This window comes from Scyliorhinus torazame, chromosome 6 (assembly GCF_047496885.1).
Source record: "Scyliorhinus torazame isolate Kashiwa2021f chromosome 6, sScyTor2.1, whole genome shotgun sequence".
NCBI classification, from domain to species: domain Eukaryota; kingdom Metazoa; phylum Chordata; class Chondrichthyes; order Carcharhiniformes; family Scyliorhinidae; genus Scyliorhinus; species Scyliorhinus torazame.
This window is the reverse complement of record NC_092712.1, coordinates 230,526,610-230,551,371: the sequence shown is the minus strand read 5'-3', so window position 1 is coordinate 230,551,371 and position 24,762 is coordinate 230,526,610.

The window sequence follows — 24,762 nt, the reverse complement described above, 5'->3', positions numbered from 1 at the left end:
GGCTGGAGACTGATACGGAGACCCGATACAACGAGGCCCATGTGGCAAACCTACTGTCATTGAGCAGTGCATCGGACGCCTCAGGAGGCGGTTCCGATGCCTCGATTGCTCTGGTGGTGCATTGAAATACAGCCCCCGGAGGGTCGCCCACTTTGTGGTGATCTGTTGTGCCCTCCACAATCTGGCACAGCAGCAGGGTGACGTGCTGGAGGAGGAGGAACATGTGGCCACCTCTGAGGAGGAGGGCGAGGAGGAGCTGGACCATGAGGGGCAGGAGGATGAGCCGGGGGAGGACCTGCAGCACCAGCCCGAGGCTGGAGGATGGCAGCGAGGGTCAGGCAAGTTCGGAGGGCCAGGGAGGTCCTCATCCTCACCTGCTTCATATTGGATGTAGCCTCATCCGCCATCGCATCCCCTCCATCCTCCCGCCCACTTTCACCCCTCCCCCTCCCTTCCCACCCGCATCCCTCAGCCTGTCCTCAGCCATCTCACACCACCTCCCATCTCCCTCAACCTTCCCCCTCCCATCACCCTCCCCCTTCCACCCTCCTCCCCCTGTCCTTCCCCCTTCACCCCCCCCCCACCTGTTCCATCCAGGGTCTGTATAACATCCATCCAGGGTAATGGGACTCTGTTGGCACTTTCAGCGGGTCACTATCGAAGGCAAGGGGGTGATGAAAATCCCCTGAGAGCTGGTGGTGCTCCTCCATCTGTGTCATAGTCTGACTACTACCTGTCCGCTGAATGTTCGCTCATACCCATCGCCTGCACGTGGTGTTCGTGGGAGGGGTGGGGGGAGGCATCCAGGACTTCCATGCCCAGGGAGCTGGGCCAGCGGATTAGTGCTTGGTCTGCATTGTGGAAGAAATGGGAAGATTGTGGGTTTCGCCCCCACAACCCAAAGATGTGCAGGCTAGGTGGATTGGCCTTGCTAAATTGCCCTTTAATTGGAAAAATTAATTTTTAAATCAATACGTTACCCGCCCTCCATCCCCAGTTGTGTCACATCACTCCAGGGTACTGGGACTGTGTCAGCACCGTCAACGGGTCACTGTCGAGGGCAGGGGGTAACCTGCAGAGAGCTGAATGTCAGTGTTCGCCAATCTTTGCCAGACTGATCCCTGTCTGTCTGCTGAATTCTCGCACACATCCATCGCCTGCGCATTGTGTGCCTGGGCAGGCCGGGTGGGATGGTGCCTGCCTGGAGAGATGGATCAAGGGTTCACAGGTCAGCCCACATTGTGGAGGAAAGTGACAAAGGCGTCATACTGGTTGTGATCAAGGATTTTTAATGTGCCACAGGTGTTCAACAATTCCCCACTCTCCCGATGGTGCCGCCTCACTCTTCCCACCACCAGCTCACCCCACCTCTCCCACCCCTTAACTGGTTCGAGCCCCGGCTGCCCCTGCGTCATCTGGTTCTGCCAGCCATGGCGACTCCCCAATGTGTGTACCATCATCTCGACGCGAGGCTCCTCAGTGAATGGGCCATGCTCTGCAGTGCCTTGGTTATACCTAACTGAGAGCGGTTAATGTCCCACAGGACCTCATTAAGGTCAGGCTGGTACCGCATCACGTCCCCCAGTGAGTCAGACATTCTGCCAAGACTCTCAGCCAAGCAGTCACCGACTGCGCCACGCCCTGGATACCATCACTAATGCTGCTGATGTTGTGTTCTGGGCTCTCCACTGCGGTCACCACCCTAGTAGTGTTGGCCTCAGTGCCACGCATTGCTCCTCTGTCCGTAGTCTCGGAGACTCCTCCTATCTGCTATGACCTGCTGGAGTGTCGCTGACATCTCCCTCTGGATGTCCTGGCTGCTCCCTAACATCAGCTCTGGGTAACCCTGTTCCATAGGCTCAGCATCAGGCTGGGACCCAGCTGGATCCAGCAAACCTCCGACTGCTGTCTCACCTGGGGTTCCTGCCTCCACCAGATGTACATCAGCAGCTATGTGGTGTTCACCAGATTGTGCGGCAGAAGCTTGTCGACTAATTTTCCCACCGAGGTGCATCTATCTCCATTGGTGGAGGGTGGCAATGGCATCTGTGAAGCGTCGATTGTGGCATATGAGGTATTCTCATTGGAGGCAGAGGATGGGCCCGCCTGGGATGGGCTGGCGCTGTCAGCTGGGGGCCTTCGGGAGGATTGAAATGTGTCAATGGGAGGGATGTGTCAGTCAGTAGAGCAAAAGCTCAGGTTTGACAGGTCCTCTGGGTGGGGACTGGTGGATCCTCACCACTGCGGCGTGTGCCAATCTCTGCATTGGTGACCGTTCTGTCCTCGGCTACCCCAGTCACCTCCGGGGCCTGTTCCTCGAAGGTGGTGAGGACTCGTATGTCCGGCACACCTTTGCCAGTCTGGGCCCTCTCCCGATGATTGGGAGAGCTTCTCCTGTGGAGACACAGAGGGGGCATCATTAGCTGCACACGTGGTTCACAGTGGTGGGAGGGGGTGTGTGAAGGGAGGGTAGGGAGCTGCATGGAGGGTTGGGGGGTGGAAACTCACTTGGGGTAGAAAGGTCTTGGGGTGGGAGGGCGATGGGGTCAACTCACCTGTGCTGCCCGGTGTAGGTCGTTGACCTTGTTGCAACACTGAAAGCCAATCCTCCTGGTCACACTCCCCGAGCTCACGGCCACCGCCATTTTGTCTCAGGCAGCATGAGCTGCCCTGTGGCTCACCCTCCAGGATCCTCGATGGAACAGAATATCCCTCATGGCCTCCATCGCATTGGGAAGCCTCCCCAGGTCTGCAACCCTGAATCTTGGGGCTGGTCTTCTCGGCGCTACGGCTGCGAGCTGAGTGGGGTCGGCTGTGGCAGCGCTGTTTAAGTGCTGCTCGACCTTGTTAGCCGGGGGTGCCGAGTGCAGTCCTGGCGAATTGGCTGGCGAGACTTAACTTGCGGCATGAAGCCCCTGGGGCCTCGTGAAGTAGACCAAATAATGTTGAATACCGTTTCCAGCCTCGTCGGCCTAGTGCCGGGAAGCTAGCGGCAGTTCCCGCTCACTACCACACTTAGAAATCTTTCCGGAGAATCACGCCCTTTGAATTCAGTTCTTCTTGGAGTGGAAAGCTCTACTGGGAGTTGGTCCGGTGACAGTTATTTTCATTGTTTTACAGAGAGGTTTCTTCACTGTCTTGGGCTCCCTCTTGTGTTTCAAAAATAATTACATGAAATGAAATTTCCCATCCTGAGATGTAGTTATCCCTGGCAAGACCAGCATTTACTGTCCAACCCAATGACCCAGAGAGGTAGCTATGAGTCTTCTTATAAATACAACTAAATGGCTTCTCAGCTTACTTCAAAGGGCACATTAATGTTTGATGCAGTTTAGGGCAGCAAGATGCACAGTGGTTAGCACTGGGACTACAGTGCTGAGGACCCAGGTTCGAATCTTGGCTCTGGGTCACTGGTCATGTGGAGTTTGCGCATTCTCCCCGTGTCTGCGAGGGTTTCACCCCCACAACGCAAAGATGTGCTGGTTAGGTGGATTGGCCACACTAAATTGACCCTTAATTGGAAAATAAATTAATAATTGGGTACTCTAAATTTAAAATAAAATGTTTGGTGCAGTTTCCTTTACATTCCAATCCACATTATAAATTTCAATATTTTGGTGAATTCTTTTGAAACGAATCTTGATGTTTATTAACTGTCAGCGCTGTGCAAAGGAAGAGGACTTTGTAGGTCAATCAAAAGTTTTAAACTGAAGCGATGGAAATGTTGGAGATATGAGAGTTTGCTTTGTTTTTAACACTAATTTAATTTGGTAAATTTGTAAACTTATTTTCCACTGTTTTCATTTTATTTCACCAAGTTGCCTGTACAATGATCCGTCTAAATACTATGGGCGGGATTCTCCACTCCCGCGCCGAAGTGGCCGCGCCGTCGTGAACGCCGTCGAGGTCCACGACGGCGCGAAACGGCCCCGATCCTGACCGATGGGCCAGGATCGGGGCCGCGTCATCTACACCCGCCAGGCCTTATCGCCCGCGTAAAGGCGCCGCCGCATAGATGACGCGGCCGGCACCGCATAACGGGCGTCATCCGCGCATGCACGGGTTGGCCAACCCGCACATGCGTGGTTGCCGTCCTCTCTAAGTCCGCCCCGCAAGAAGATGTCTGACGGATCTTGCGGGGCCGCGGAAGGAAGGAGGTCCTCCTTCAGAGAGGACGACCCGACGATCGGTGGGCACCGATCGCGGGCCACCCCACATTTGAGGTACCCCCCGGTGCAGGATCCCCCCTCGCCCCCCAGCAGGCCGACCCCCCAGCGTTCACGCACCGTTCACGACGGCAGCGACCAGGTGTGGACGGCGCCGGGGGAAACGCGCCGTTTTGGCCTGGCCGCTCGGCCCATCCGGGCCTGAGAATAGCGGGGGTGCCGGAGAATCGCCATTTTGGGTGTCTCCGGCCTGCGGCACGCAAAACTCGACCGGGCCGCTCCTACCGCTTGGGACAAGCGGAGGAGGGCGTCGGACCGGCGTCCCGGGAAATTTTGGTGGCCCAGGCGATTGGGGCAGCACGGTAGCATTGTGGATAGCACAATTGCTTCACAGCTCCAGGGTCCCAGGTTCGATTCCGGCTTGGGTCACTGTCTGTGTGGAGTCTGCACATCCTCCCCGTGTGTGCGTGGGTTTCCTCCGGGTGCTCCGGTTTCCTCCCACAGTCCAAAGATGTGCAGGTTAGGTGGGTTGGCCATGCTAAATTGCCCTTAGTGTCCAAAATTGCCCTTAGTGTTGGGTGGGGTTACTGGATTGTGGGGGTGGGGTGGAGGTGTGTCCTTGGGTAGGGTGCTCTTTGCAAGAGCCGGTGCGGACTCGATGGGCTGAATGGCCTCCTTCTGCACTGTAAGTTCTATGATTCTCCCAACCGGCACGGGAGTGGAGAATCTCGCCCAAGTGCTTCCAACACCGTTTCCCATAGGATCACCTCACCACTTGTAAAATTCCGAAAATTAATTATTTTATTAATGGGGGAATTTATTTTAATTCTGGCTAAATCCAGGTGATGCAAATGATCTTGTAGCTCATAGTTTAAGCTAAAATATCAGATAGGCTTCATGTGTGCTCTGCATTTCTGAGAGAATTAGGCATTAGTATCATGTTTAGTTCGTAACTCTTTACAATCTTCAGTAGACAAAAGGAAACAACTCTATTGTCATATTGGCTTCTACATAATTTTCTATTAGTTATTTTGCATAACTTCCAATCATATATTTCCATTTAGTTCAGAGGTGACCAAAGAATTGATTTGGTACGAATCCCGCTTCAGCCCAAGTATTTTCTGAAATTTCAAGAGGGTTAGGGTTCCATAAAAGGAGTCGGCTCGATTAAGGCACAAAGAGAGACATTTTCAATGTGTTTCTGCGCTTCAAAAGTGCTGGAGAGCTCCTCCTTGCTCCACAAAATGAAGACTACCAATCTGTCCATCCCCCACTCCTAATCATTTGCCTCCACTCCTCTTTATGTGATTATCTCTGGGTTTTACTGTGGGCTGAAATTCTTCCGCTTTGAGAGGTGCTGGTCTATCTCATTGACACTTGCATCTTAACTGAGTTATTCTTAGTAGAATGTAGTCGAGATTAAGTAGTAGAGCTAAAGTAGGGTGCTCTTTCCGAGGGCCAACGCAGACCCGATGGGCCAAATGGCCTCCTTATGCACTGTAAATTCTATGATTCTATGATTCTGATACACCCTAAGGATATCTCAACTGTGACTGGTTTTAACCTACTAGAGCTAAAAGAAATAACAGACGATTTGATCGAAACCTTTAAGATCCTGAGGGGTCTTTCTTAAAAATTCATTTACGGGATACTGGCATCACTGGTTCGGCCAGCATTTATTGCCCATTTCTAGTTCATCTAGTGGTGGAGGAATTGAATGTTTGTGGAAGGGATAGCCATCAAGTGGGATGGTTTGTCCTTGATGTTCATAGAATTTACAGTGCAGAAGGAGGCCATTCGGCCCATCGAGTCTGTACCGGCTCTTGGGACGAGCACCCCACCCAAGGTCAACACCTCCACCCTATCCCCATAACCCAGTAACCCCACCCAACACTAAGGGCAATTTTGGACACGAAGGGCAATTTAGCATGGCCAATCCACCTAACCTGCACATCTTTGGACTGTGGGAGGAAACCGGAGCACCCGGAGGAAACCCACGCACACACGGGGAGGATGTGCAGACTCCGCACAGACAGTGACCCAAGCCGGAATCGAACCTGGGACCCTGGAGCTGTGAAGCAATTGTGCTATCCACAATGCTACCGTGCTGCCCATGGTAGTTGCACGATGTTGTTGTGCTTCTCAAATGTATTTGGAGCTGCACTCATCCAGGCAAATGGAGAGTATTCCATTACATTCCTGACTTGTGCCTTGTAGATGGTGGACAGGCTTTGGGAGGTCAGGAGGTGAGTTACTCGCTGTAGGATTCCTAGCCTTTGACCTTCCCTGGTAGCCACAGTATTAATATGACGAGTCCAGTTCAGTTTCTGATCAATGGTAACCCCCAGGATGTTAATTGTGAGGAATTCAGCAATAGTAATGCCATTGAATGTCAAGGGGCGGTGGTTAGATCCTCTCTTGCCTGGCACTTGTGTGGCGCGAATGTAACTTGCCACATGTCAGCCAAAGCCTGGGATATTGGTCAGGTCTTGCTGCATTTGGACATGGACTGCTTCATTATCCGGGAAGTTGTGAATGGTGCTGAACATTGTGCAGTCATTCGCAAACATCCCCACTTCTGACGTTATGATGGAAGGGAGATCATTGATGAAGTAGCTGAAGATAGTAGGCCCGAGGACACAACAGGGTCAATGTAGAGATGTAGAAGATGTTTCCTCTTGTCAGAGAATCTCAGAGTTACTGTATAAAAATAAGGGGTCGCTCATTTAACTCAGAAATTAGGGGAATTCCTTTCTCTTAGAGGGTCATGAGTCTCGGGAGGGTCATGAGCGCGCATTGACTGCGCACTAGCCCAAAGTGTTGTAACAGTAAAGTGATGGAAGGAGTAATTAACAATGCCAATGCTATCAAGTGGTACTCAGTAATAACCTGCTCACTGATGCTCAGTTTGGGTTTCGCCAGGAACACTTAGTTCCTGACTTCAGGACAGGTTCCAATGTGGAGAAAGACCTGGGGCTGGATTCTCCGTTTTGGAGACTAGGCCCAACCCAGGCGTGATAACGGTGGTCTTTTACACCAGGCAAACTGGCGCAAAATGGCCACCGATTCCCCATTTTGCTGGGGGCTAGCAGGGAGGCAGCATAGAGCACCCGGCTCTAGCTGCCAATGCGGCTCTGAGCATTTCTGGTTCCATGGCCGCGCATGCACACGACGGCGGCCTGCAGCGGCCGTGCCATGCTTCATGGCGGACTCAACCCGCGGACCCGGACTGCAAAACTAGTGCCCCCCTTCGACTGCCCGCGCGCCCCGGATCGCCTGCCCCAGTGCCCCCAGCCCCGAATGAAACCCCCCTGCCCTCGAATTAGCCCTGCCTCGACTGTGGCGCCGCCGGACTGAGTCCGCAGCCACCACGCGAGATTCCCGGATGGTGTGAGCACACGTAAGCCACGCCGTCGGGAACTCGGCCGGTCAGGGATGGAGCATCGCGGCGCGGGCCTCAGCTAATGGCCTGAGGCAGCACGGTAGCATTGTGGATAGCACAATTGCTTTACAGCTCCAGGGTCCCAGGTTCGATTCCGGCTTGGGTCACTGTCTGTGCGGAGTCTGCACATCCTCTCCGTGTGTGCGTGGGTTTCTTCCGGGTGCTCCGGTTTCCTCCCACAGACCAAAGACGTGCAGGTTAGGTGGATTGGCCATGATAAATTGCCCTTAGTGTCCACAATTGCCCTTCGTGTTGGGTGGGGTTACTGGGTTATGGGGATAGGGAGGAGGTGTTGACCTTGGGTGGGGTGCTCTTTCCAAGAGCCGGTGCAGACTTGATGGGCCGAATGGCCTCCTTCTGCACTGTAAATTCTATGTGAAAATATATGTAATCGGCACGCCGTACTCCTAGAGTACGCCGCTTTTCAGGGGCCGGAGAATGTAAAAACCGGCGCCACTCCCGATATTGGCATCAAAACAGATTCTCCGGCCCATCGCCGAACCCGATTTCGGGGTCGGGGAACGGAGAATCCTGAACTCCAGAGCTGAGGTAAGAGTGATTGCCCTTGGTATCAACGCTGCATTTGACTGTCTGTGGCATCAAGGAGTCCAATTAAAACTGGAGTCCATGGGAATCAGGGGGAAAAATCCCTGTTAGTTGGAGTCATACCTGGTGCAAAGGAAGATGGTTATGGTTGTCAGAAGTAAATAATCTCAGCTCCAATGCATCACTGCAAAGGTTTCCCCCTTACGCCCAACCATTTTCTGATGCTACATCGATGACCTTCCTTCCATCATAAGATCTGAAGTGGGGATGTTCGCTGAAGATTGCACAACATGCAGCTTAATTCATGAATCCTCAGATAATGAATCTGTGCACGTCCAAATGCAGCAAGACCTGGACAATATCCAGGCTCGGGCTAACAAGTGGCAAGTAACATTTGCACCACACAAGTGCCAGGCAATGACCATCTCCAACACCCCCTTGACATTCAGTGGCATGACCATAAAATCCTCCACTATCTACATCTTGGGTTTACCATTTCCCAGAACTTGAACTGGACTAGCCTTATGAATACTGAGACTATTAGAGCAGGTCCGAGGTGAGTGACTTACCTCCCAATTCTCCAAAGCCTGTTGACCATCTACAAAGCACAAGTCAGGAGTGTGATGGAATACTCTCCACTTACCTGGATGAGCTCAGCTCTAACAACACTCAAGAAACTTGACACTATCCAGCACAAAGCAGCCTGCTGTTGCCACCCCTTCCACAAACATTCACTCCCTTCACCACTGATGCAGAGTAGCAGCAGTGTGTACCATCTACAAGATGCTCTGCAGTAACTCACCAAGGCTGCTTAGGCAGCACCTTCCAAACCCACAACCACGACCACCTAGAAGGACAAGGGCAGCAGATACCAAAAACACCATCACTTGGAGGTACCCCTCCAAGACACTGAACATCCTGACTTGGAACGATACCGCCATTCTTTCACTGTTACTGGGTAAAAATCCTGAAACTCCCATCTTAAGAGTACTGAGAGTACATCGACTCCACATGGATCCCAGTATTACAAGAGGTAGTTCGTCACCACATTCTCAAGGACAATTAGGGATGGACAATAAATGCTGGCTAGCCAGCAACACCCACATTCCACAAATGAATGAAAATTAAGTCAACACATGGGGAACCAGAGAAGCAAACCATGTCATAATTAGCTTGCAATTTCCAGAGGGAGTGTCTCTGATTCAAAGGCATCATTGCCTGAACGAGGAATCGGACAGCATGATGGCAAGGGAACTCCATTGATAGCCACCTCCCTACCCTTTATTGCAACTTTATTCCCCCCTCCCCCACCACCCAGCCAGTGAACACAACCGCCTCCATGATCCCCATCCTGTCCTCACTTGCCTGTGTCCTGGGTCCCTCACTGATCCTAAGTCTCTGGTAGTGCATTACCAGCAGCAGTAACTGCTCAATGTGGCGATGGCAGGCCACAGAGAACTGCTCGCCTCTGATTTGTTGACAGCTTTTGGCATCCCCAGGGTCCTAAATCTCAGGGAAGGCCAGAGGCTGCCCGGTTACATGCTTGTTGGGCACATAACTCCAGCAGGTAATCTGGATCTTGCGATAGTTCTTGAGTGGTGTGAGATTTCTGTCACCGACAGTAAAGTCCATCCAAACAGTGACTCAAATTACATCTTAAACTGAACTACAAGAACATAGAGATAATTTGTAATGTCTGGAGTTATTCAGGATTAATGGATATTCATGTTTGGAGCATGAAGGTCGAACTATCTGCTGGTCGTCATTGTTTTAGCTGGCCCATTGAAAGAAATTTAAAGGTGTGAAAAGATGTGTCAACTTTCAAGTTGGTCAAGATCAGTTCAGAGGTATTCTCATTCAGAATAGTAAAGGACGTTATTTAAATCAATTTGAACTGTGTGTTCAGATCTGTCCTATTTCCTCACTCCATGCAAGAATTGGTGAATACAAAGTTACATTAAATGATATAAAGCCTTGATGTGGAGATGCCGCCGTTGGACTGGGGTGAGCACAGTAAGAAGTCTTACAACACCAGGTTAAAGTCCAACAGGTTTGTTTGGAATCACTAGCTTTCGGAGTACTGCTCCTGCCTCAGGTGAATGAAGAGGTAGGTTCCAGAAACACATATATATATATATAGACAAAGTCAAAGATGGAAGACAATCCTTTGAATGCGAGCATTGCAGGTAATTAAGCCTTTACAGATCCAGAGAGAGGGGTAATCGCAGGTTAAAGAGGTGTGAATTGTCTCAAGGCAGGACAGTTGGTAAAATTTCACAAGCCCAGGCCAGATGGTGGGGGGTGAATGTAATGCGACATGAATCCAAGGTCCCGGTTGAGGCCGTACTCATATGTGCGGAACTTGGCTATGAGTTTCTGTTCGGCGATTCGGCGTTGTCGCGCGTCCTGAAGGCCGCCTTGGAGAATGCTTACCCGGAGCTCAGAGGCTGAATGCCCTTGACTGTTGAAGTGTTCCCTGACTGGAAGGGAACATTCCTGCCTGGCGATTGTCGCGCAATGTCAGTTCATCCGTTGTCGCAGCGTCTGCATGGTCTCGCCAATGTACCATGCTTTGGGGCATCCTTTCCTGCAGCGTATGACGTAGACAACGTTGGCCGAGTCGCACGAGTATGTACCTGGTGGGTGGTGTTCTCATGTGTAATGGTGGTACCCATGTCGATGATCTGGCACATCTTGCAGAGATTGCCATGGCAGGGTTGTGTAGTGTCATGGTCGCTGCTCTGCAGGCTGGGTAGTCTGCTGCAAACAATGGTTTGCGGTTGCGTGGTTGTTTGAAGGTAAGTAGTGGGGGTGTGGGGATGACCTTGGCAAGATGTTCATCTTCATCGATGACATGTTGAAGGTTGCGAAGAAGATGTCATAGTTTCTCCGCTCCGGGGAAGTACTGGACGACGAAGGGTACTCTGTCGGTTGTGTCCCTTGTTTGTCTTCTGAGGAGGAGGTCGGTGCAGTTTTTTGCTGTGGCGCGTTGAAACTGTCGATCGATGAGTCGAGCGCCATATCCCGTTCGTACGAGGGCATCTTTCAGCGTCTGTAGATGTCTGTAATGCTCCACCTCGTCTGAGCAGATCCTGTGTTAACGGAGGGCTTGTCCATAGGAGATGGCTTCTTTAATGTGTTTAGGGTGGAAGCTGGAGAAGTGGAGCATCGTGATGTTATCCGTGGGCTTGCGGTAAAGCGAAGTGCTGAGGTGACCGTCCTTGATGGTGTGTCCAAGAATTCAACCGATTTTGGAGAGTAGTCCATGGTGAGTCTGATGGTGCCTGACAGCACAAAAAGGGGCATTCAGCCCTGCAGACTAATGCCAGTGCTTATGCTCCAAATGATTCTCCTTTCATGATATTTATCTACATTTATAAACATAGCCTTCATTTCATTTCTCCCTTCATTTAATTTCTCCCTCATATACTATTCTCGCTCCCCCTTAAATGCATCCATGTTATTCACCTCAACTACCCCATGGCCTAAATTTTATGTTTGCTGTGTGGGTGCATGGCACCCATGTTGCAGCGTAAAATGGCGCGATGGCATTGGGAGGGCTTCCCAATGTCATCGCACTGCCTCACAATTTTGTGGTTGGCGATCGTGTGCTGATATTGCAAGTGCCCCCGCTTACAAGGCCATTTAATGTCTAATTGATTCCAATTTGATTTCCAATAAGGGGCTGGTTTAGCACAGTGGGCTAAATAGTTGGCTTGTAATGCAGAACAAGGCAGCAGCGTGGGTTCAATTCCCATACCGGCCTCCCCGAACAGGCGCCGGATTGTGGCGACTAGGGGCTTTTCAAAGTAACTTCATTGAAGCCTACTTGGGACAATAAGCGATAATTATTATTAATAATTTTTGAGAGACCCATCCACTTTTACACTTCACGCATGGGCCAATTGGCCAGGCAGACTTTACGTTTTTTAATAATTCTCGATCCAGGATGGGATAAAGGTCCAGAAGTAATTGAGAGGGAAGGAGTCATGAGTTGGAAGTGTGTGGATTTTGGAGTCATTTTGTTCATTTGGATTTTCGGAGGTTTAAATCTTCGCAGAGGCTGTCTACAGATGGCCCCTTCATTGTTCAAATTTGTGAAAACATATCGGACGCAATTTACCGATCACGGTCCGTAGAATATGGACTGGATAGGGCCGTGAGATCCCGCAAGAGGCCTCTTTCGGGTTTCCTGACAGACGTTACGCCATGTGAGATCTAACGAGATCTCGCACAATGTCGCTATCTGGGCAGCACGATTGCACAAGTGACTAGCACTGTGGCTTCACAGCGCCAAGGTCCCAGGTTCGACTCCCCGCTTGGTCACTGCGTGGAGTCTGCACGTTCTCCCCGTGTCTGAATGGGTTTCCTCCGGGTGCTCCGGTTTCCTCCCACAGCACAAAGACGTTCAAGTTAGGTGGATTGGCCATGCTAAATTGCCCTTAGTGTCCAAAAGGTTAGGAGGGGTTATTGGGTTACGGGGATAGGGTGAAAGTGAGGGCTTATGTGGGTCGGTGCAGACCCAATGGGCCAAATGGCCACCTTCTGCACTGTCTGTTCTATATTGTATGTTATAACGTCGCTATCTGGATCCCGCCCACAATGGGCGGAACCCAGACTTGCAGAATTAAGAAAAGCTCACTTAACTCTGCCAATGCCAGCTCTAAGCAGCCCAGGAATCTACCGGCCTCACAGTCGACACCCCAGCAGGGCATCATTTAGCACTGGTCCCTACAAACGGGGATCAGGTAGAATGGAACTTGCTGGGTCTCCCAGGCAATCGAGGGCATGGGGTGGTTGGTATCTAGGTAGGGTGCCACCCTGGCACTTCTGATTGCACCTTGGCACTGCCAGTCTAGCACTCTGGCAGTGCCACCTGTCACCCTAGCACTGTCACCTGGGTGCAAGCCTGGCACTGTCAGGGTGACCAGGTGGCACTGGCAGGGGCACTGCCAGGGTACCAAGCTGGCAGCGCCAAGGTGTCCAGGTGGCATTTTGGTCATGCCAGGATCAGATCCGGGGGGTGCCTTGCAGTATGAAGTGGGGTGCGGGGGGCCCAAGGACACCCCAACAGGTGAACTGGGGCCTTGAGGGAATCCAGGGGCCATGTCAGTGGGTGGTAAGATCGGGGCGCCATTTAAAAATGGAGCTCCTCAGTGCAGGAAATGCGACTGAGTGCGGCCTCAGCAATCAAGAAGTTCAACACCATCCAGGACAAAGAAAGCCTGTGTGATTGGCACCCTCCACAAACATTTACTCCCTCCACCATCAACAAACATTAGCAGATGTGTGTACCATCTACAAGATGCATTGCAAAAACTCACCAAGGCAGCACCTTCCAAACCCATGACCACTACCATATAAAAGGACAAGGGCAGCAGACACAAGGGCACGCCATTACCTGGAAGCTTCCTTCCTATTCACTCACCATCCTAACATGGAAATATATTGCCATTCCGTCACTGTCACTGGGTCAAAATCCTGTAACTCCCTGCCTCTCAGCACTATGTGCCTACACCAGAGGGACTGAAGCGGCTCAATAAAGCAGCTCACCATCACCTTGTCAAGGACAATTAGGAATGGGCAGTAAATGCTGGCCTAGCCAGTGATGTCCGCATCCCATAAATGAATTGACAAAAAGAAAATATGGCTCCTGGTTTTGGCATCAGCTACAAGTGGTAAGCAAAACAAGAGAGATGGACTGGAACGAATGGATCTTGCATGGGTCTTAAATGAGGCCACATAACCTTATCTCACCTTGCTTAATAAATAATTTGAATGGATCTTTTCATATCCCTACTGGACATTCTCTCAATAATGTGTGTGCAGTTAGCAGGTCTGTATTTATCCAGACCTTTCCCTCACCAATTTCTATCCCATCCCCTCCCATTCTGTTGACTTTTTTCTTTCGAAGAAAGTCACTCATTTTATGGCACCTTTCACAAGCACCAGACATCTTAAAGTATTTTGCAACCAATGAAATTCTTTTGAAGTGCAGTTACCATGGTAATTTAGGGAACACAACAACCAATTTCCACACAGCAAGCTCTCACAAACAGCAATGTGATAATGACTGGATAGTATGGATTGAGGGATAAATATTGGGCAGAACTTCTTCTTTGAAATCGTGCCATGTGATTTTCTACAACAATCTGAGAGGTGGACAGGACCTTGGTTTAAAATCTCACCCAAAAACAGCACTTCCATTGCAGTACTTCCCTCTGTGCTGCATTGGAGAGTTAGCCTTGATTTTCATGCTCAGTTGCTGGAATGGGACTTGAAGCACAGCCTTCTGACTCAGAGGCAAGTGTGCTATCAACTCGATTCAGGTGATTGGCCTCTTATAATATAATTGTGTGTCTGAAATAGAAAACGGATTGCTATTTCAGTCAGAACTGATTGAACTCACTCAGACTCTGACTAGTTGCACAAATGTTGGAACCAAAGAGGTCCACAAAGTTAAGTGTTGAATTATGTGTGGGGGCCCAAAGGAGCAGTCAGGCCTTGATGTGTTGGGTGTTTTGGATCACATACAGGTCACCAACACTTGAAATAGTGCAACACTATGTTATTGAAACGTTAACTATTTAAACATACTCAGATTGTGGGTTGATACAATGCTAGCTTTAAAACCTTTGCCTTGTCCTAACCAGTTGATGCACTCAACACATGGTGAATGTCTGTGCTGCAGGCTGTGAGCTCTGTCCTCCTAGCTAGCTGCAGCTCGAATGAGCGGGAACTCTGATGCCCCCTGTCTTTATAGTGCATGTGCTCTCACTGGTGATTGGCTGCGGTGTTGTGTATGTTGGTTGGTCCCACTCTGTGTCCATCAGTGTGTGTCTGCACCATGATATACTGGTGTATATTATGACATCCCCCCTTTAATATTAAAAAAAATGTACCTGCGTGACAATAAATAGTGTATAGTGAATGTTCCTGACTATGTGTCTGCGAAATATTTACAGGACTATGTACATAAAAACTAAGCTATTTAAATGGGAAGGTGCCTGGTGCAGAAAAACACTGTGTCACAAGAATAACGAGATGAACACTGTATACAAACCACTTGAACGATTAAACGGAAGAACCGAACAGACCAGGAAGTCCATAAGTCCACAAAGTTCACAAATTAAGTCTCTGAGGTGGGTGACAAATTCTGGTTGACCGCCTCAAGGGTGGGTCGGGTGCCGCCGGCTGAGGAGCAGGCTGGACTGCGTCAGAGTGAGGAGGAGGCAGAGTGACCGGGATCTCTGCATAGTCCAGGTGAGGGACAACAGGAGGGCGTGGCAATGGTGGAGGATCACGTAGCGAGAGTGGAACGAGATGAAGGGCACGTCGATTACAGCGCAGAATGGAGCTATCCGGCAGACGAACCAGGAACGAGCGGGGAGCCACCTGCCGAAGAACCACAGCGGTTGCAGACCAGCCACCATCCGGAAGATGGACGCGGACGTTGTCATCTGGAGCCAGAGCAGGGAGATCAGCTGCACGGGAGTCATGAGCCGCCTTGTGCTGTGCACGAGACAGTTGCATTCGTTGAAGGACCGGAACGTGGTCGAGGTCTGGGACGTGAATGGATGGCACCGTCGTCCTCAGGGTGCGACCCATGAGCAGCTGGGCTGGCAACAGGCCAGTGGACAGTGGGGCCGAGCGATAGGCCAGCAAGGCAAGGTAGAAATCGGATCCAGCATCGGCAGCCTTGCAGAGGAGCCGTTTGATTATGTGGACGCCTTTCTCCGCTTTGCCGTTGGATTGGGGGTACAGGATGTCACATGCACAAAGTTGTACCTCCTGGCAAAGTTGGACCATTCCTGGCTTGAGAAGCAGGGGCTATTGTCCGACATCACAGCAAGTGGGACGCCGTGTCAAGCAAAGATGTCCTTACAGGCACGGATGACTACAGACGATGTGATGTCGTGTAAACGTACCACCTCCGGTAGTTTGAAAAATAGTCTACAATCAGCACATAGTCCCTGTCCCTGCCTAGCGCGTGGAACAGGTCGATGCCGACCTTGGACCAAGGGGGACGTGACCAACTCATGGGGCTGTAGGGTCTCACGTGGTTGGGCCGGCTGGAAACGTTGACAAGTGGGGCAGTTGAGCACGGTGTTGACGATGTCACCATTGATGCCAGGCCAGTTCACTGCCTCACAGGCCAGTCGGCGGCACTTCTCCACACCACGCTGGCCCTCGGGTAGCTGTTCCAAAGCGAGCTGACGCATGCTGTGCGGGATGACAATGCGGTCCAGTTTCAGGAGACGATCATCTCTGATGTTGTAGAACTGAGGGCATTGGCCCTTGAGCCACCCGTCTGTTAGGTGGCGCATGACACGCTGTAGCAGGGGGTCAGCCACTGTCTCGCGGCGAATTTGGACGAGACGTTCATCCGTGGCAGGTAGATTGGAAGCCACGAAGGCCACATGGGCGTCAACCTGGCAGACGAATCCCACTGGGTCACACGGAGTGTTGACTGCCCTGGAGAGAGCGCGGCAATGATTTGGAGAGAGCGTCGGGCATGATTAGGTCTTTGCCCAGGTTGTATACCAGCTGGAGGTTGTATCGCTGGAGGTCGTATCGCCGGAGTTTGAGCAGAATGCGCTGGAGGCGAGGCGTCATGTTGTTCAAGTCTTTCTGTATTATATTGACCAGCGGGCGATGGTCGGTCTCGACGGTGAATTGGGGAAGGCCGTACGCATAATCCTGAAACTTGACGACACCGGTCTATCTGCACATAGCGCTGTTCCGTCGGGGTCATGGCGCGTGATGGGGGCCCATGATGAGGCCTCATCGCGTTGCAGGAGCACTGTCCCAATGCCAGATTGGCTGGCATCGGTCAAAATTTTTGTCTCTTTCGCTGGATCAAAAAAGGCCAATACCAGGGCCGTGGTAAGTTTGGTTTTAAGTTTCTCCATTAACGCTCGTGGGCAGGAAGCCATGGAAGTCTGTCGTCTTCCTGACCAGGTTCCTGAGAGCCATGGTATGAGAGGCGAGGTTAGGGATGAACTTCCCTCGGAAGTTGACCATGCCCAGAAATCGGAGGGCCGCCTTCTTATCCCCTGGCTTTTTCATGGCTGTGATGGCAGCCACCTTGTCCGCATCCAGCCGCACACCCAACTGGGAGATGTGGTCCCCTAGGAACGAGTTCCGTCTGACCGAAGGAGCATTTGGCTCTGTTGAGGCGTAGGCCTTGCTCCCGTATGCGTTTGAACATGCGCTGGAGGCGACTGACATGCTCCTGCGGGGTGGTGGACCAAATGATTATGTCGTCGACATAGACGCGAACACCTTCAATGCCTTCCATCATTTGTTCCATGATCCTGTGGAACACTTCTGAAGCCGATATGATCCCAAACGGCATCCTGTTGCAACAATATCTGCCAAAGGGGGTGTTAAAGGTACACAGTTTCCTGCTGGATTTGTCGAGCTGGATTTGCCAGAATCTTTGAGGCATCTAGTTTGGTGAAGAGCTTGGCACGAGCCATCTCGCATGTGATTCCTTCGCGCTTGGGGATTGGATAATGCTCCCTCATGATATTGCGATTCAGGTCCTTGGAATCAGTGCAGATTCTGAGCTCGCCAGAAGACTTTTTGACGCACACCATGGAACTGACCCAGTCGGTTGGTTCCGTAACTCTGGAGATCACTCCTTGGTCCTGGAGGTCCTGCAGCTGCTGCTTGAGGCGGTCCTTGAAGGGTGCTGGGACTCTGCAAGGTGCATGCACCACAGGCGTGGCGTTCTGTTTGAGTAGGATCTTGTAAGTACATGGGAGCGTGCCCATGCCTTCGAAGACGTCGCGGTGCTGGTCGATGATGGCGTCGAGCTGTGCCCTGAAGTCAGCGTCCTGGAAGGCAGACATGTCATCAGGAGAGAGAGAGTGAACTCTTTGAACGAGGTTCAGCAGCTTGCACGCCTGTGCGCCAAGCAGGGAGTCCTCCGAGGAGCCCATGATCTCGAAAGGAAGGACCACTCATTGTCTGGATCGATGCTGTATACCAACAGCGGCTGGTGTCTTTGCTTCGGGGACAGCCTGTTTTTCGTTATGACACCGACTCAAAAAGGCGCTTCGGGTCCTCAGTGTCACTGCTGTGCGGGAGGTCCGCATCGGACTCGGTGACTGTGGGTTGAATTGCCCGAACATTCCTCCAAGGCTGGCTGAAGCGAAATGAGTTGGCAGGCTGAGCTGCTCGACCACAGGCAGCATAGTGGCCAAGTCTTCCACATCGTAGGCATTGTCGAGGTTTTGCGGGGCATTGCCGCTTTAAATGGGCGGAGCCACAGTTGCCGCGCGTCATGACGTCAGCACGTTCGCTGCGCCACCGCGCATGTGCAGTGCGTTCATGCGTGGTGCGCGCCTGCGCATTATGTCCCGCAACGTCGCCGTCCCCTCGTTTGGTGCATACAAGCGCGGCAGTCCACGAAAAGTGCGCGAAATGGCCGCCCTCATCCAGGCTGAGGCCCTGGAGGTGCTCAACCACTTGGACCCGTTCCGCCTCGTGGGGACCTTGGCGCGCCGTTTCAGCCGCTTGTATGTGGGAATACCGACTCGTGGCGTTTTCGTGTAGGACACAGGTCTCAATGGCGGTCGCTAGGGTGAGTTGCTTTACTTTGAGGAGCTGCTGACTTGGGGGTCCGACTGAACACCAAAAAAGATCTGGTCGCGTATCATGGAGTCGGAGGTGGGCCCGTAGCTGCAAGATTGCGCAAGGATGCGGAGGTGCATTAGAAAGGATTGGAAAGGTTCATCCTTACCCTGCAAACGCTGCTGGAACACGTTGCGTTAGAAACCTTCATTCACCTCTCCACTATAGTGAGTGTCAAACTTGAGGAGAACCGTCTTGAACTTCGTCTTATCTTCATCATCTGCAAAGGTGAGAGAGTTGAAAATGTGGATGGCATGGTCCCCGGCCATGTAGAGGAGAAGAGCAATCTTTCTGGTGTCCGAGGCGCCCTCCCTGTCCGTGGCTTCGAGGAAGAGCAGGAAGCTCTGTTTGAAAATCTTCCAGTTGGCCCCGAGGTTGCCGGCGATGCGGAGCGGTGGCGGCGGGCTGATGTTGTCCATGTTGCAGGATGACGGAATGCTGGTGGAAGGCAGATCACTTTCGGGTAGGTTTAAGAAGTGCTAGTATCCAACCACTCCTGGTATCATGATGTGCTGGGTGTTCTGGATCACATACAGGTCACCAATACTTGAAATAGTGCAACACTATTTTATTGAAATGTTAACTATTTAAACATACTCAGACTGTGGGTTGATACGATGCTAGCTTTAACTAAAGACCTTTGCCTTGTCCTAACCAGTCGATGCACACAGCACATGGTGAATGTCTGTGTTGCAGGCTGTGAGCTCTGTTCTCCTAGCTAGCTGCTACTCGAATGAGCGGGAACTCTGATGCCCTCTGTCTTTATAGTGCGTGTGCTCTCACTGGTGATTGACTGTGAGTTGATACGATGTTAGCTTTAACTAAAGACCTTTGCCTTGTCCTAACCAGTTGATGCACTCAGCACATGGTGAATGTCTGTGTTGCAGGCTGTGAGATCTGTCCTCCTAGCTAGCTGCTACTCGAATGAGCGGGAAATCTGATGCTCCCTGTCTTTATAGTGCATGTGCTCTCACTGGTGAGTGGCTGCGGTGTTGTATATGTTGATTGGTCCCACTGTGTGTCCATCAGTGTGTGTCTGCACCATGATATACTGGTGTATATTATGGCAGGCGTCACCATAGCCACAAAAATAATCAGGGACTCTCCTGTTCAGGGCCTCCATGGTTTTGACACCTCCGTCCAGCCCCATCCTTGCAATTTTATGTGTCAATAGCCACCCTGGCTATAGAACATGCAGTGCAGAAGGAGGCCATTCGACCCACCTAATCCCTCATTTCCACCCTATCCCCAATAACCCCTCCTAACCTTTTTGATCACTGAAGGCAATTTATCATGGCCAGCCACCTAACCTGCACGTCTTTGGACTGTGGGAGGAAACCGGAGCACCAGGAGGACACACGGAGAATGTGCAGACTCTGCACAGACAGTGACCCAGTGGGGAATCGAACCTGGGACCCTGGCACTGTGAAGCCACAGTGCTATCCACTTGTGCTACCATGCTGCCCTTATGTTAACAAATATTCAGACCATCAAAACATGACTACTACCGAGAGACTACTGCACTGTTGGAGGTGCTGTCATTTGAATGAGATGTTAACCCAAGGTCCTGGCCATTATCATATTGTATTGCACTCAATTGTTTGCAGTAGTTAACTTCAATGCAAGCTGAGTTTTGTTACAGCAGCAGCGGCCGAGCAGTTGGTTCTGTAACTTATCGAGGCCTCAATCTGGTGAGCAGTATCAGGTGGCCTATTTAGTGGCCGACAGTTTGCCTGCCATTTTTAAATAAGGCTGGGGACCATTTCTCTACTGGAATGGGCCGCCAACTATATAGTGCCCTGCCCAAAATTAAAATGGACTTTATTCTGTGATACAAAATTCTCCTGATATCGGCCTCCTACTGTATCAGTTCAAGTAACACTATTCAATTGAACTTTTACACTTAGCAACTTATCTGAATGAAACGTGAAGAATTATCGGAGAACCAATAATAACAAAATGACAGTGTTATCGATGGAGAGAATTAAATACGGGCACAGGACTAATTTTTGCCTTTTGTGCAAGAGCAGTTTCTGTTTCCATTTAAATTTTATAGGTGCAAAATGAATAGGACTGATATTTGAAGCCATCTGTTTGTTATATTGACAGATCGGTGCAGTGTGCAACTCTTCACTTCAGTAATAAAGCTTATGATCCTACTGGGAGGCAGCTTTGATATAGACTACCTTAGGGTGCAATCAAGCATTTTAGCCACTCCCAGGAGCAAACAATGATCAGTGTCATGAGCTCACGTGACACAGGAAACACAAAAATACCAGCCAAAGATCTTTTTGGTAAGTGAAACCTTCAATCTAAATGTGAGGCGGGCTGTGTGGTTATGTAAGTACAAGAATTCACTAAAACTAAATTAGCCCAGAAAACTAACTGAATCGTCACTTCTGCAAAAAGCCTCAACTTCTATTGAATCTAAATACCAAAAATAGTTTGAAGGCAACACACAAGGCTCGTAGTCTTGGCATTTTGATAGCCTGAAACATTTGTTGGCTTAATCCTAAGCATCTAAGTTACACAAAAGCATCTTAAATGTCCTATAAAAATCCAGACACATTCAGAACAAATACAGTGCTAATCCTATTAAATAGTCTTCAACAGATCAGTTCTTATGCCTATTGTATTATTAAGTAGAGATACTGGCCGAGTTGTTATACTGATAATAAATTTATGATGATTAAAACCAGCATGATATGCAGTTTTCTAAGTGCCTGACTGAACGGGATCTATGGAGTAGGAGTGTGCGGCAGTGAGCCAAGTGGCTCTGCCATACGGAATCACCAAGAGCCGCCATATTTTGAAACCCATTTAGTGGTGGCTACTGTCCCCATTGCCATAACAGGAAGAGTTATTCAATGTCTTGTGTGCATCCTGAAGGTTTAAACGTGCTAAATTGTTTTTGATCAGTTTTATACTGAATCCATTATCTGTAACCACTCAAAGGCCATTCTTTGTATTGGAAGAATCAAGAAATGTGGCTCGATGTCGAATTCTGTGTGATAAGCGTTCTATGAAGGCGCTGCGTTGTTGTAATTAGTTATTGTTCGATGGCAAAAATTAAAATTAAAACCCATTCTTAATGTACCTACACCTTTTTAAGGTACTGCATTTTATAATCTGAAATCAAGACAGCAAAAACTGATGACGCTGATAATTATTTCCCATCTGTTTTTCCTTAACCTACAAAATTCTTTTTAACACTTTATGAGACTCAAAGACATGGAAAGATGGTTTATATCACTTACTAAGACCACATAAAATAGATATTATCACTTGCTTTGGCAAATGGAAAATAATCTATTAATTTCAGACCCAAGGTTTTTTTTTCCCTGGCACAAGGTGAGCCAGCTGGTTGGGCCTTCACATTACATCATTATAAGTTTGCCCTGCTGGCTTCACGGCCACAGACTCTCAGTTCTGGCCTATGAGGCATTTGATTTCTTGACATCAAGTTTATTTTCTAAACCTACAGTTTGATATTCCAGCACTTAATTTCAGTGTGGAACTAAATCACAGAAGCCATAATATGTCAAGTGATCCCACTTGCAGGGAAAACAGTAAGTAATGAAAAACCTATGATTGCTTTTCTGTCCCACCAAATGACAGTTATCACCTCAATGACCTGCTCCGGGCGGACCCATCTGAAAATGACACGCTAAGGGATAACGTCATCTAACAGGGTAGTTACAAAAATCAATACAAAACCCATTTCAAAGATACTCAATGTAAGAGTCCTGGTGGAACCTTCATTTATTGAATAGGCCTGAGGAAAAACAACTTTTTTTGATATACGCATTACTTCCAAAGCGAAAGAATTTGTAGGTAAGCAATAATTGTATTTTCTGAATTTTCAATTTATTACTTTGAGTCTTCATAACTCTGTCCATTTTTCAGAATCTAATGTTCAGATGTCTGCCTCAGCTTTATTATTAATTCTACTGTGAATGGTCTGGTCAAATAGTAATCTCATTGACCGCACTAACTAATTCACAGTTAGGATTTTCAATATTTCATATTTTATTTCTCAGCTCAACAAACTCACACCGAGCTGTTGAGCTTTCAATTTATGAAACTATTTAATGCAGAATTGGAGCATTTCTATTCAAATACGAGAAATGGTGCCATTTGAAAACTCTAGCCATATTCCCCTTGACTGACTTTTGCAGTTACGTATGAAGAGTATCTATGAAGTAAAAGGTTAGTATAGTTTGTATAAATATCTTAACTTGCTACATTGAAATTTCTTGCAAACAAAAATGACCAATGTTTAGAAAATCATTTCACAAAACCTTTTTAAATTAGTGCAGTTTCTATTACACACATTTTTCATTGACCAGGTCCATATTTATATTTTCCTTGATGGTGCGCAGGAGGTTCTGAAAGACTACATGGAAATAGCAAGGTATGGATAAAAGTAATAATGAAGGCAGTACAATAGAAGCCTTGATCACAGCCAACCTGGGTCCTTGACAACAATCTGTCCATGTTTTCTAATTGTGCATTGAAAAGAGGAGAGTAACAGAATAATTCATATTCTTTCTAATTGGGTTGGATTAAAAATGTTGCATACCAAAATGGAAAACAATGCCAAAATAAATGAGCAAGAGTGCAAGAATACTATTCACACATCTCAGCCACTTATACAAACTCAATCTTCAGTGATACTCACAGGTACAATAGCAGCTTGCACTACCAATTTTAAATTCAGAACTTTTGTTGTAAATCACTCCACTATTCAGAATTGCAATATCATTTTTCCACCAATGATTAAAAAATGTATTGTGTCAGCTTAGCCAAGAGACTAACGAGGAAATGTTTAATGGCTAAAATGGGAGCTTAATTCTACTGCATACTGCTAAGCACTAATGGCTTGGAGAAAAGAATCGTTTCTATGAATTTGAGAGCTGGAAATTACCACAGGGTTCACATTCCATTGGAGTCTTTTCCACACTACACTATTCAAGTTTGCTTGCCCTCCCTAAACACTACTCTATTCCAATTTAATTTACAGGATTCATCAGGTAGCTTTATTTTAAATAGATGTTTGTTTGGAAAAATAAACTCACCTACAGTACATTGCCTGACATTCCTAGCTGATATTGAACTCATGGCAGATGGAAGGATGTTTTCTTCCAAGACTAGAGGGCACTGTTTCAAACTTAAGAGGTCAGCCTGCTGTTTAGCACAGGGCTAAATCGCTGGCTTTGAAAGCAGACCAAGGCAGGCCAGCAGCACGGTTCGATTCCTGTAACAGCCTCCCTGAACAGGCGCCGGAATGTGGCGACTAGGGGCTTTTCACAGTAACTTCATTTGAAGCCTACTTGTGACAATAAGCGATTTTCATTTCATAAGACAGGAATGAGAAGAAGAATTTTCTCTGCGGGTGATGCAACTTTGGAACTATCTACCTCAGAAGACAGTGGAAGTATTTTTGAATATTTTTAAGAGAGGGAGATGTAGACTTGCTAGGGAAAGGGATCAAAAGTTACCGGAAATAGATGAGAATGCGGAACTCGAAACACAAACAGATCAGCCATGATCTTATTGAATGACAACAGGTTTGAGGGGCCGAATGGCTTAGTTTTGCATGTATATATGTTCGAATCATGTAGTTACGAGTTTCTTGTTATCAACTACTGCAAATTCGAACCAAGGTTTTGATTTTTGCTCAATCACTGAAAAACATGTATTGTTCCAAGGTACAGTAAATGTGTCCTCCGAATCAGAAGAATGAATAGTTCGTAATCTCCATAACCAACCTACTAATAGGTTTCCTGTTTGTGAAAATGTGACAGCTGAAGGGCTTGGAACCTTTGCTATAAAAAGCAATTATAATCTGGCTCACCACTCATACATTAACATGTTCTGCAGGTACAGTTATTTGTACTGTTTAGGTTGTCCAACAGATACACAGTTAACTCCACTTGTCATAGACCCAGAGAATGTTAAGAGCCC